This window comes from Ascaphus truei, chromosome 15 (genome assembly GCF_040206685.1).
Source record: "Ascaphus truei isolate aAscTru1 chromosome 15, aAscTru1.hap1, whole genome shotgun sequence".
NCBI classification, from domain to species: domain Eukaryota; kingdom Metazoa; phylum Chordata; class Amphibia; order Anura; family Ascaphidae; genus Ascaphus; species Ascaphus truei.
Window position 1 is genome coordinate 50,455,105 of NC_134497.1, and position 13,265 is coordinate 50,468,369.

Sequence of the window (13,265 nt, forward strand, 5' to 3'; positions counted from 1 at the left end):
AGGAACGGAACAGGAGTGGGACAGAGTAGAAGGGTTAACGGGAAATGGGACAGGGGGAGATAAGGAAGGGGAAGGAATCCCCTGGATCGTCACACTTTAAGTACAGTCGCGAGTAAGGACATATCGCCAAATAGGCAAACGGCAGCTCACACATGCGCCTGTCAGTACGTGCAGAACAGCAATACTGTCTCTCTACCTTTACTGAAGCTGTGCGCAAGTGGGGAGACTATAGAGCCTGTTACAAATGCCTTATTTACATCAGTTATGCACGTATATGACGATTGCAGTACAGTACATGCATCGATAAGTGGGGAAAAGGTAGTGCTTCACTTTAAGTACATTTTCGCTTTACATACATGCTCCAGTCCCATTGCGTACGTTAATGCGCGGTATGCCTGTATGTGTTATTTATATTATTTGTTATCTATATGTAGCCCCTTTTCCCTGTGTCAGGGCGACTACGTGTGCTGCTAATACCTGCGTGGCAAACGGAGGCCTGATCCTCCGCCATGGGAGCCTGGGGTGTGTATATAAATATCTACTAACAGCGCCTCCACCTGGGAAGGATCCTCACACAGTAGGATTGTCCCTCCCAAGACAATATACCCAGTAATACACACACAAAGTATGGGTAACAGTATTCACTGAAAGGTACTAAACAATAACCATGAACACACACACTACACATATACAGTATAGCTTATACAGACCCGCGGTGTATTCCCAAAGTATTTGGGTGCAGGGGATCCAGTGTCCAGGCCACGAAGGCCTATCCCACCCCCAAAGTGTGAGACAGCGCTGCCCCACGATGTGTTGGTGCACATGTTGAAAATACATGCCCGAAGCTCCAGCCCCGGGGGTCGCTGAGTAAGGCCAAGTAAACAGTCAGTCTGTTCCACTGAAGATCCACCTCCGTGAGGGGTTGCTTCCAGCCAGAGCGTACCACCATTAGACAGTCTCTGAGATGATGGCCTGGTCTGGTCCCAGATGCAGGCCACGCACACCGCGTGCACCCGTCACCGGTACAAGGGTATTAGCATTAACAGGCTAAGGGGAGTGTCCCTATCTGAGGGGCTTTCCCTAAAGCACCACAAGCTAGAGATGGTCGGGGCTTAGCTGAGACCTGAAGGGGAATACTCTGGCCTAGTCCAGCGGAGCACAACTCTCTAGACCTTTCCTATCCCCTTGCTGTCCTGCTTCCGACTGGCGTGGTCCCGCTGAGTGCGCAAATGTATCCTCTTACCAGTCAGAGAACCCTGCAGCCCTATTGGCTCCTTCCGTGCATGTGGTATGCATCACCTGGGGCTGCTGGGACTTGTAGTTCCCCTGCGGAGCTTACGGTGTAATGGCCGCCACTTGTGCTATACTGCGCACGTGCAAGGTGTACCAAAATAGCCGCCACAACTCCATGACCGCTCTGCACATGCAAACTGGTACTGTACATGCACGGCACAAAGCAATATGACGTTGCCCTTGTTGTAACGCCAGCGACCCGCTCATCCGCTCCCCACAATGGAGGTAAGAGGAAGGGGCGTGGAGGAACCGGGGGACCAGTGGTGACCTGGTTACATATATGATTGACACATGTATTACTGCTGTGAAGCACTATGTACATTAATGCAAAATACTGAATAGTCCAGCACTCCCAATATAGAGAAATCAGATCACTGAAATAGAACAAAAAAGGTAAGTTTTAATATATGCACAAATGAATCAAAACAAAGCATACAATACCAGACATGGAAAACTACAATAACATAAAGGTAGTATGTTATTGTAGTTTTCCATATGTGGTATTGTATGCTTTGTTTTGATTCATTTGTGCATATATTAAAACTTATCTTTTTGGTTCTATACCAGTGATCTGATTTCTCTATGTAGCCGGGACCCCCGTTTTCTTCCCCAATTGTTGTGTGGGGTGGGATATGTCGCACCCAGGGAACGCTCCAATAATGGAGGTTCCGCATTTAGGGAGCCGCCATGTTTAGGGTAACGCCGGAGCAAACCTAGTCCGGCAGGAGGTTGCGCATGCGCAGAGCAGGTTACAAAGCCCGCGAAGGAGGAGAGCTCGGGGAGGAGGGAAGTTAGGGGACTACGGGTCCCAGCAGCCCCCGCGGTCCCCCATGACACGGCCGAACCAATCAGGTACCGGAATAGGGAGGAAAAGGAAGTGATGGGGTGCACGAGGAGTCAGAGCTAGCTGGCGGAGGAAGGAGAAGGAGCTCCGGTGTTGGGAGGCAGGCCGCCCCTACCTAGGCCGCAGGCCCCAGATCCAATTAGGCCCTGAGCCCCAGTAGAGTGCAGCGGAGCTAGGGACTGGCCATAGTAAGGTTCCGGATCCCCTTCTGTGATACGATTGTTATCGGGACAGTTCTACATAAGCGGGAGGCCTGGGACCAGGCCCCGCCCCTAAGCCGCAGCGTGTCTGGGTGGGATCACCCTGGACACTCACGGGTGACGTCATCTACGCCCACGCCGATCCTTTGTGAAGATATTTGCAGAACCGGGTACAGGAGTGCCCGGCAGGTAAACTCCAAGTGCACCAACAGTACCATTTTCACTCCGGGACACGGTGGCTGCGCAGTCACACACTTATATATCCACTGACTCACGTAGGGGTGGGGGAACGTATTCCGCATGGGAACTGGACACGGGGTTGGATAACCCGGTGAAGGGAAAGGGAGAGTGAGCGTTCAGCGGACGCTGGTAGTAGTGTCTCCTCTAGGGAGGGACACCTTTTAATTAAGCTGTTGGTTGCTGCAAGTAAACGTATATTGGTTAAGGTATATCGCTGTGTGTGTATTCATGTACATAAATTCCTGCGAAGACCCACTTCCCCTAGGGCGGAAGCTGTCGCAGGTGGAGGCGCTGCACCAAGTCATAAGTATTGTGAGCACCCCAGGCTCTCCGTGGCAGAGGCATAGGCCCTGTGAGCCTACAGGTTATACAGCATATGGTAGTGGCCTGTGTCCGATAGGAAGCAGGGCTACATCTATATAGGGAGTGCTGGACTATACTATTTAGTATTTTGTATTGTTTTGAGAGGGATTGGGTTCTCTCTAGTCCTTGGCACCCCGCATTGTATACTTTATTTCATTAGTGTGAGTGCTGTTTATCGTTATTGTATTGCTATGTACATTAATGGCACTATATAAATAAAGACATACAATACAATAATATTTCACTGTTTTTTTTTTTGTTTGCCTTCCTCTGGATCAATATACTGTAAGTACGAATATAGGATAAAATATAGGCTGAAGGAGTGGTTTAGTGAATAAAGACACCGACTCTGGCATTGAGTTTGAAACCTGGGGAACCTGGTTCAATTCCAAGCGTCGGCTCGTTGTGACCTTGGGTAAGTCTCCCTCAGGCACCAAAAACATAGATTGTAAGCTCTATGGGACAGGGACTGTGTCTGCAAAATGTCTCTGTAAAGTGCTACATTGTAACGGATCAGGGAACACGCGCTTCTCAGCGGGTCCCCGTCACCTCTAGCCCCACAGCAGCCTCCTGCCCTTCTTCTCCATTCACTCAGCAACTTACCTCCTCCACGCCGAGCCGTTCCTCCGTGGTGCACGCCGCATCTGCATGCACGCGATCGGGGCACGCGCACGGCAGCCTTACAGAAGGCGCGCGCACCTGATCCTCTTACCTTCCCTCCCGTGCTGCTGGCGCCGCCCCTCATCGGCTACAGGCCATTACGAGCTATCACACCCCTGCCTCCCTCTGGGACCTATCCCTGCGTTCACTCAGACAGGCCTCCGCTCCTCCCCTTGCCACCATTGTTTCTCCCTCCTTTATTACTTCAGTCTGCCCTCTCCGTCGTCACTCAGCATAGCTTCTCTGTGGCTCCTGTGTGCAGTAACTTGTGCTTAGCTCTCTGTTCCAACTCCCTGTTCCTGTGTCACGTCTGTATGCCCGTAGACCTGGCAAGACCCCAGTACTGAGGTGGGAAAGGTATTACACCACACACCCACAGCAGTTGGAGCAAGCCCGGAGTGTGGTATAGCGTTGCTGGGCCTGTAGAAAGAGTGGTTAGCGATACTTGCAACATCTTTAGGAGTATGCGTAGGGATAGTCGTGTCCGTGTGCCAATGTCCAAGGGGTCCAGAGGGTAGAATCGTTGGGGTACAAAGCCAGGGCCTAGGGTTCCAGAGAGCAGCATAGTCGAGAGCGTAGCAAGGTTCAAAGGGGTACAGAGAGCAGAGTAGTCCAGAACAAACAGGGGTCAAAGCCAGGGAAATCCAAAGGTGAACACAGGAGCAGGATACCGCAGGGACACAGAGGGAGCACAGCATAGGTCAGCACACAGGGAAACAGGAACTATGCAGAGCGAGGAAGAAGTGGACAGACAGGGATTATAAAGGAAGGTGTACCAATGACAGAGAGGGGAGGAGCAGAGAGAGAAGTGGGAGAAGATAGAGATAGGTCAGGGAGAAGAGAGAAGGAGACACAAGGGGCAGTCAGGGGAGTGACCAGTAGGGATTGGGAGGAGGAGTCAGGATCGTGGCAGGGTAGAGAAGAGGAGCGTGTGCACGCGCCCTCTGTAAGTTGAGGGTGCGTGCGCACAGGCTGTGAGAACGAAATGGCCCGCAGGGACTGGGAGGAGGACGCAGAGGGCGGAGAGAGCCTGGAGGAGGAGCGTGTGTGCGCACCCTGCGTGAGCGGAGGGGGAGCATGCACAGGCCATGTCACCAGGTGCTCGGAGTGCCGCGCTGCGGGGACCGTGCTGGAGGGAGGCAGAGGAGCGGACGGGACCACCAGGGATGGCAAGGTATTGTTCGTGGGCGCAGCGGGTGACTGGGAGCGGGGAGCACCATTGCAGGAGCTCGGGGAGCGTGCGGGTACTCGAGGTCTGAGGGGCTTGCGCTGAGGAAGTGGGAGAGAGGTAGAAGGAACGGGACAGGAGTGGGACAGGGTAGAAGGGTTAACAGGAGATGGGACAGGGGGAGATAAGGAAAGGGAAGGAATCCCCTGGATCGTCACATCCTGACCCTGCCTCTGTTTGGATTTCCCTTGTTTGATCTCGGCTTGGCTTTACTACGTCTACCTCTCTACCCCTGGACTCTGCTTTGGACACCACTACACTGCTCTCTCCTGCCCCTGACCCTTGGCTCTTGGACATTAACCCTCCGACTTCTGGCCACCGGACTCTGCAAGTATATGATTAACCCTTTTCTCACCAGGCCCATCAACGCTACTTACCACACTCCGGGCACGCCCTTACTGCTGTGGGTGCATGTTATACCCCTACCCACCTCAGTACTGGGGACTAGCCAGGTCTGCGGGCATACAGGCGTTACATACATAAAACTAGCAGCGCTATAGAAGAACAATTATTATTATATTATTATCTGCCGTTTAACTTTAGCATATGTTGAACTTGATAGATGTACGTCTTATTTCAACCTCTTTCACGTCAATGGGCTGTAATGTGTTTTTCACCACTTGAAGGAGTCATATGGCAGAAGATTGCTTAGTAAATATGAGCCTATATCAGAAAGAGTGCAACTACTGATGCAGCGGCCGTTATTCGAACACATCACGGTGACGATTTTGAGTTCTCTGCTGTTCAACGGTCACATGACCGCGACCAGGCCCCGGGTGGTTTAAACAAAAGGAGTGATGGGGGCTCATTGCCTAAAAACTAAAGGTTAATGAATAGCCCCATAATATACACTGTTGCAATATTTCCATATTCTTTTGAAGTGAAACGTCTTTGGGCACACTTACCACATGAGCAAAATTGCCTGGAAGTAAATGGAGTTTATAGAGTCACTGGTGACGGAAGTGACATCATTGCTGGCAGAAGAGGCCATCAGTGTTGCCAGCCTCCACCAGAGAGGAGTCACCAGAGAGGAGGAAGGCAGCGCAACACACACACACAATCACACAACCCCCGGTACTGAGCTTCTGTGCCTCGGTGGCCGGGAGATGCGACGGGGGCTGCAAGATCCGTCAGCCCACAGCTCTGCCAGGGGGTGTTGGAGGGCGGCCAGGATGTGGGACTCGGACAGCTCCGACGAGGAGGAGGAAGGCGGCGGGTCGGTGTTCGGTTGGTCGACGGTGCTGGACCCCTTGGAGCACGATTGTATGCTAACCTCATGTCGGGGCCTTGGGAGATGCACAGAGCACAGACCCCGGCCTCATCCCCTGCAGGGACTTCATCACCGTCCTCTGCCTGCACTGGGCCGCTTGAAGAGCCTTCAGCCCCCCCCCCACCACCACCAGACACACTTGGAAAGCCTGCACCCCCCCTCCCCACTCCCCCAGCCCCCCTTGCAGAGCCTGCACACTTCCCCCCCTCCAGCCACACTTGGAGAGGCTGAACCCCCTCCCCAGCCCCCCTTGGAGAGCCAGCACACATCCCCCTCCCCTGCAACCGCACTGGGGAAACACTGAGCACACACCGTCACCCACAGCCACACTTGGGAGACAGTCACAGACACACACACACACACAGAAACATACAGACACACAAACATACAAAGACACACACAGACACACTCACACAGACACACATGCAGAGTCTCACACACACACAGAGTCACACACATAGTCACACACACACACACAGAGTCGCATACATAGTCACACACACACACAGAGTTGCACACATAGTCACACACACACACACACACACACACACACACACACACACACACACACACACACACACACACACACACACACACACACACACACACACACACACACACTCTCTCACACACGGAGAATCACACATGGAGAATCACACAAGGAGAATCACACATGGAGTAACACACACATAGTATCACACACACACAGAGTATCACACACACACACAGAGTATCACACACACACTCATGTCATCACAGTCACAAAATTACCGTAAGCTCAAAGCCTTCTCTGGGGTACTTCCAACACCCCAGGGAGAAGAAGGGTAGACGCTTGGAAAGAGAATACTCTAAAAGTATTAGAGGAATGGTCATGCACTGACACAGTAAAAAGGCAACGCATCATGAAATGTCTTAGGCCGCCAGCTTCTACCATCCACCGGGAACAACACCAAGACTTGATGCCTCAGATGTTGGTGGAATTCCTGCTGGAAGCATACGGGTTGGCGGAAGGTGAAGGAACGATCTCTACCAGAAAGAGGGAGAAGAGTTGTCGGCATTCACCCACTGCATTCAACTGGTCCTAGGGATCCTACTTAATCGCAAGTTGGTCTCCAACTCCGGGATTGATGAAGCCCTTTGTAAATAGTATTTGCGGGACTCAAGCCCAACTCACCTCATAGCTAACATGATCCGCAGCAACCTCATGCAAGGGAGCCCTCCCACATTCACAGGATTGTTGCAACTAGTGAAGGTGCATGAAGCCCATACTATGTTACACCCTCCCCCAAAACCCATGAAGGAGGAATCAGCCACTACGTCAAAGGTATACAAGCCAAAACCCCCTGGGAAGAGCATCTCCCACGTACAAGGCTCATCCTGAATGCAGTGAAGTCGTTTGCTATGGCTGCGGTCAGAAGGGCCACTTCTCCAGTGACTGTCCAGAGAAGGAAAAACCTTCCAGTAGAAGAAGAAGTTCAGCCCGGTCCATGGTCTGCCACGTACAGACGTCAGAGTCCGAAACTTCCAGAACCCCTCCTGAGCCCTCAGAGGCCACTCTTGAACCAAGCCCCAGTGATGAAACCCCACCATTGGATGCTTACCGTCGGATTGGCCCTTCCGCCATTGTGCGAGTTGTATTGGAGGGAGTCTACTCATCGGCTTTGTTGGACACTGGATCCCAGGTGACCATCATATACCGGAATTTCTATGATCAGCATCTCGAACACCACCCCTTACAGTCAGCGGAGCACATGCAGGTGAGGGGGTTAAGCAACGAGGATTACCCCATTGATGGGATCATACTGGAGATACTCCAACTGAACACAGGCAAGAAACACCCCATGAAGGGGGAAGCCATGGTATGTCCTGAACCGCAAGAACAGTCTAAGTACCCGATCATCCTGGGAACGAAGACCGATATAGTGCGAGCTGTAATCAGGGTGTACTTGCAAGAAACCAACTAATTGCTCATGGCCAATCCACTCCTCGATTCCGTCCTAAGGTAGGAGTGCAACAAGATATATGTTTTAGAGCGTCACGGGAACCTCTACAACCGTCAAACTGGGCTGACGACGATCTTACCAGGGGGAGTGCAACGCATAGCTGCAAGGTGTTGCTATCCCGATCGAGAAGAGACCGATCATCTTTTCTCTTTGGAAAGTACCCCAGAGGTAATACCTGAAATAAGAGAATGGACGACTAAAATTTCTCTCCGAATTTATGTATATGTTCAGAATATTTCTCCATTCCCGATGGACTTTGATGCAGGACGAAGTTTGGGCCGCATATATCCGGTCAGCCCTGTAGAAACCATGTAACATGTGAACGTCGCTGCGGTGGGTGAGCAGTCAGCCAACCTGAACTTCAACTTCGGAGATTCAACCCTGTCCACTGAATGGAAAGACCGACTGACAGCCAAGTTGAAGGAACGACGGGCTGTGTTTTCCATGGCTTTGGGAAGACTCTGGAAGAGCACAAAGATCGGTTGTTTAAGGTGCTGGACCTTCTTGGTAAAGGGCTGAAGCTGTCACTCGACAAGTGTTGGTTCTGTCATACTCAAGAAAAAAAGATAAAGTGCTACAGCGCTAATGCTAAACAATGAATAATGGGCTATTACATTAATAACTATTACTTAAAATATAAGAAAGGCTACCTGGACCCAGTGAATCATACAAAACACATACAAATTAAACAGAAAAAAAATAGAACAGAGGTCCTTAAGGTGTCTTGTTTGTAGTCTCATACATGTAGGAAACAAGAGATAAAAACCATCATAGTGTAAACTGTATACACTAGAACTTAAGAAAAGATTGGAATATATTAAAAAAAAAGTGAACTGCTGATAGGACAAACAATGAACAAACATACGAAAACATATAAAACCAACTATTATAACTGACAATACAACACCTGATGTTGAAACCTGGTTTAATAAAATGCACTTGTAATAATACAGGATAGGTGACTGCAGTGCGTGGACTCCAGGGAGGGGGTTAAAATTAAAACCCTATTTACAAGAGCCCAAAGGCAAAACAGCATGGAAGGACAGATATCCACAGCTACAGGGTCCCGCTTGGAACCCGGCGCTGCTCTCAAATGTGGTCGGTGTAGCTCCTGCATGCGCTGCCAGTTTGATTGATCCGTGAGGGCTAACATTGCCGGTGCTGGTTCCCCTCCTGTGATCCGTAGCCACGTGGGACCGCTCCGTGTGCCAACAGCAGCCACACACTACGTCACCACTGGGGTGGAGTTTGGTGACTTAGGGCCTCATGCAGTAAGCGGCGAAAAGGCACTTCTCGCCCGTTTCCTGGCAAAAATGCCTACCCCTATTCAGTAAGGGGCGAGAAAGTGGCGAGAATAAAAAAAAAACGCCAGTTTTTGTGTAGTTTTTTTTTTTTCCGCCATTGGCGAGGCGAGAAGGCACTTTTCACCTAAAATAGACATGTTTTCCGCGATGCTGTATTCTAGTAGTGGCAAGTAGCTTTGCGCCTCTATTCGCCACTCTAGAATGGCGTTTTTATGCCGAATCAGCCACGGCAAAAAAAGTTGGCTAGTTGATGGTGAGAGGCTGCTGATGAGTGGTGGATCGGCACTTAGAAAAAATTCTGGCCTTTTTCCTGGCTGGGATTGATGCCGGGGGTCTCCTGAGCTGATACCATTAATACCAGCACCGGAGCCCCCCGGCATACATTCGAGGCAGGAAAAATGCTTTTAAAGGCCACTTCATTACCTTAGCGGCTAACCGCTAAGGCAACGAAGGGGTTAAGCCGCTGTGCCAGCTTTATTGTGGGTAGCGAGGGTGGGTGAAGGGGGTATTTTGCCCTTGTTGTTTGTTTAGGGCTTGCGGGGGGGTTGCGGGTGCGCTTAACCCATTCACGACTGTAGCGGTTATAACTGCTACGGTCATGAAGGGGTTAAACCCTCCCGCTACCCACCCACAAGCCCTAAACAAACCACCATAAGGGCTAATACCCCCTTCACCCACCCCCGCTACCCGCAATAAAAATAAAACATACAAAACAGCCCCACACTAACTACATAAAAAAAATATATCTACTATATATTTCTCAAACAGTCATATGTTTCTATGTCTGTATGTGTCTCCCTGTGTCCCTCCCTGTGTCCCTAGCGGCAATCCCTTGGGCCAGGCCAATGAGATTGCTTCCTTGGCCCGCCCGCACGCCCCTGCACACCTCTCATTGGCCTGAGGTGGAGTGACGGGCCAAAGGAGAGACACACACACACACACTCACACACACAGTCACTCACTCTCCTCGGATCTGCGCCAGTCCCACTCTCCACCACCTCTCACTCCAGGTGCGTGTGTGTGCCCCCCTCACCGCAAACCCCCCGCCCCCCCTCACCGCAAACTCCCCGCCCCCCCCTCACCGCAAAACCCCCCCTGCACCGCAAACCCCCCGCCCCCCTCACTGCAAACCCCCCGCCCCCCTTAGCTGCAAACCCCCCGCCCCCCCTCACCGCAAACTCCCCGCCCCCCCTCACTGCAAACCCCCACTCACCGCAAACCCCCTGCCCCCCCTCACCGCAAACCCCCCCTCACCGCAAACTCCCCGCCCCCCGTCACCGCAAACCCCCCGCCCCCCCTTACCGCAAACCTCAGCCTCCCCGGTGCCAAGCCTCCTAGACCTCACCTCTCACACGCCGCCAGCAAAACTCCCGCCGCCAGCAAAACTCCCGCCGCCTGCCCACTCAGCTCATCTCATCGCGGCTCCGTCTTACCACCGGGAGCGCCAGTTAACTCCCCCCGCGGCCGAGCCGGGAGCGCAAGGAGGTAACCTCTCCCCCCCCCCCCCCACACACAACCCCCCCCGCGGCCGAGCCGGGAGCACCGGGGGCGCATGGAGGTAACCTCCCCCACCACACACAACCCCCCCTCCACACATCCCCCCCCCACACACACAACCCCCCCCACACACACACAACCCCCCCCCCACACACAACTGCCCCCCACACACAAACAACCCCCCCACACAACCCCCCCCACACACACACATCCCCCCCTCCCACATACACACACAACCCCCCCCGCGGCCGGGAGCACCGGCTGGCGCAAGGAGGTACACACACACACACACACACACACACACACAGTGACACACACACACACACACACAGTGACACACACACACACACACACAGTGACACACACACACACACACACAGTGACACACACACACACACAGTGACACACTGACTGACACACAGTCACACACTGACTGACACACACTGACTGACACACAGTCACACACTGACTGACACACACTGACTGACACACAGTCACACAGTCACACACTGACTGACACACAGTCACACAGTCACACACTGACTGACACACAGTCACACACTGACTGACACACAGTCACACACTGACTGACACACAGTCACACACTGACTGACACACACAGTCACACACTGACTGACACACTGACTGACACACAGTCACACACTGACTGACACACAGTCACACACTGACTGACACACAGTGACTGACACACAGTCACACACAGACACTCACACTCACACTCACCGCCGCATGCAAACACTGACTGACGCACACTGACTGAGGCACACACACACACTGACTGCCTGACACACACTGAATGGCGCCCGCGCACACACACTGACTGACGCGCATACACAGACCCTGACTAACGCACACACTGACTGACGCACACACACACACACACACACACAGACTGCCTGCCACGCGCACGCACACACCCCATGACTGACGCACGCACACACCCCATGACTGACGCATGCACACACCCCATGACTGACGCATGCACACACCCTGACTGACGCACGCACACACACACCCTGACTGACGCATGCACACACACACCCTGACTGACGCACGCACACACACACCCTGACTGGCGCACACACACACACACTGACTGGCGCACACACACACACTGACTGGCGCACACACACACTGACTGGTGCACACACACACACTGACTGGCGCACACACACACACTGACTGGCGCACACACACACACTGACTGGCGCACACACACACACACACTGACTGGCGCACACACACACTGACACACACACTGACTGAGGCACACACGCACGCACACACCGACTGTGTGTGTGTGTGTGTGTGTGTGTGTGTGTGTGTGTGTGTGTGTGTGTGTGTGTGTGTGTGTGTGTGTGTGTGTGTGTGTGTGTGTGTGTGTGTGTGTGTGTGTGCATCACTCAGTCTGTGTGTGTGTGTTTGTGTTTCTGCGTCAGACTCACTGACGCGCGCGCACACACACACTGACTGACTGACGCACACACAATGACTGACGCACACACTGCATGAAGCTGTAAAGGGGGACAAACAGAGCTGTAAAGGAGGGAGGGGGGACTGGCTTGATGTGAATGGGGGACAAACAGAGAGAGGGGGGAGGAGAGAGGAGACAGAGAGGAGCGGGAACATTACATCCCGGGCAACGCCGGGTCTCTCAGCTAGTATATATATATATTACACCAACAACACTTATACCCCTCTAACATACAGTATAGTAATGGGCACAATGACTATTATCCACAAATGGATAATAGTGAATGTGCCCATTTAAAATACATAAAGAACAATATATACATTAATACATATAGCACTCACCCTTGTCCGGCTGCCACGATGAAGGCCATCCTCATCTTCATCCTGCTAATGCCCCATCCGCTTCTACAAAACAGAAACAAGAATAAAAACATCCAATGTAATGTCCCCTAACCCCTTAATCACCGTAGTGGTTAAAAACCGCTACAGTCATTAAGGGGTTAACCCACCATCACCCACATACCCTACCCACTACCCCCCCCACACCATAAGGCCTAACGACCCTCACCCACTACCCACAAGGGAGGCCTAACCACATACCCTTGGGGCTAATACCCCCTCCCCCCACCCCAACACATACAGTACAATAATGTGCCAAACAACTATTATCCAGATAGGGATAATACATTATTTGGCCATTATTAAACACATTAAATACCATAGTAAAATAAAGAAAATTCTACTGACCTCATCAATAAGAAGGCCCCGTCGCCAGCATCATCCTTGTGGTCCGTTGCCAAAATAATACATAGTCAATACATTGCAATGACATTAACATATCAATGAACCCCTTAATCACCTTATCGGAT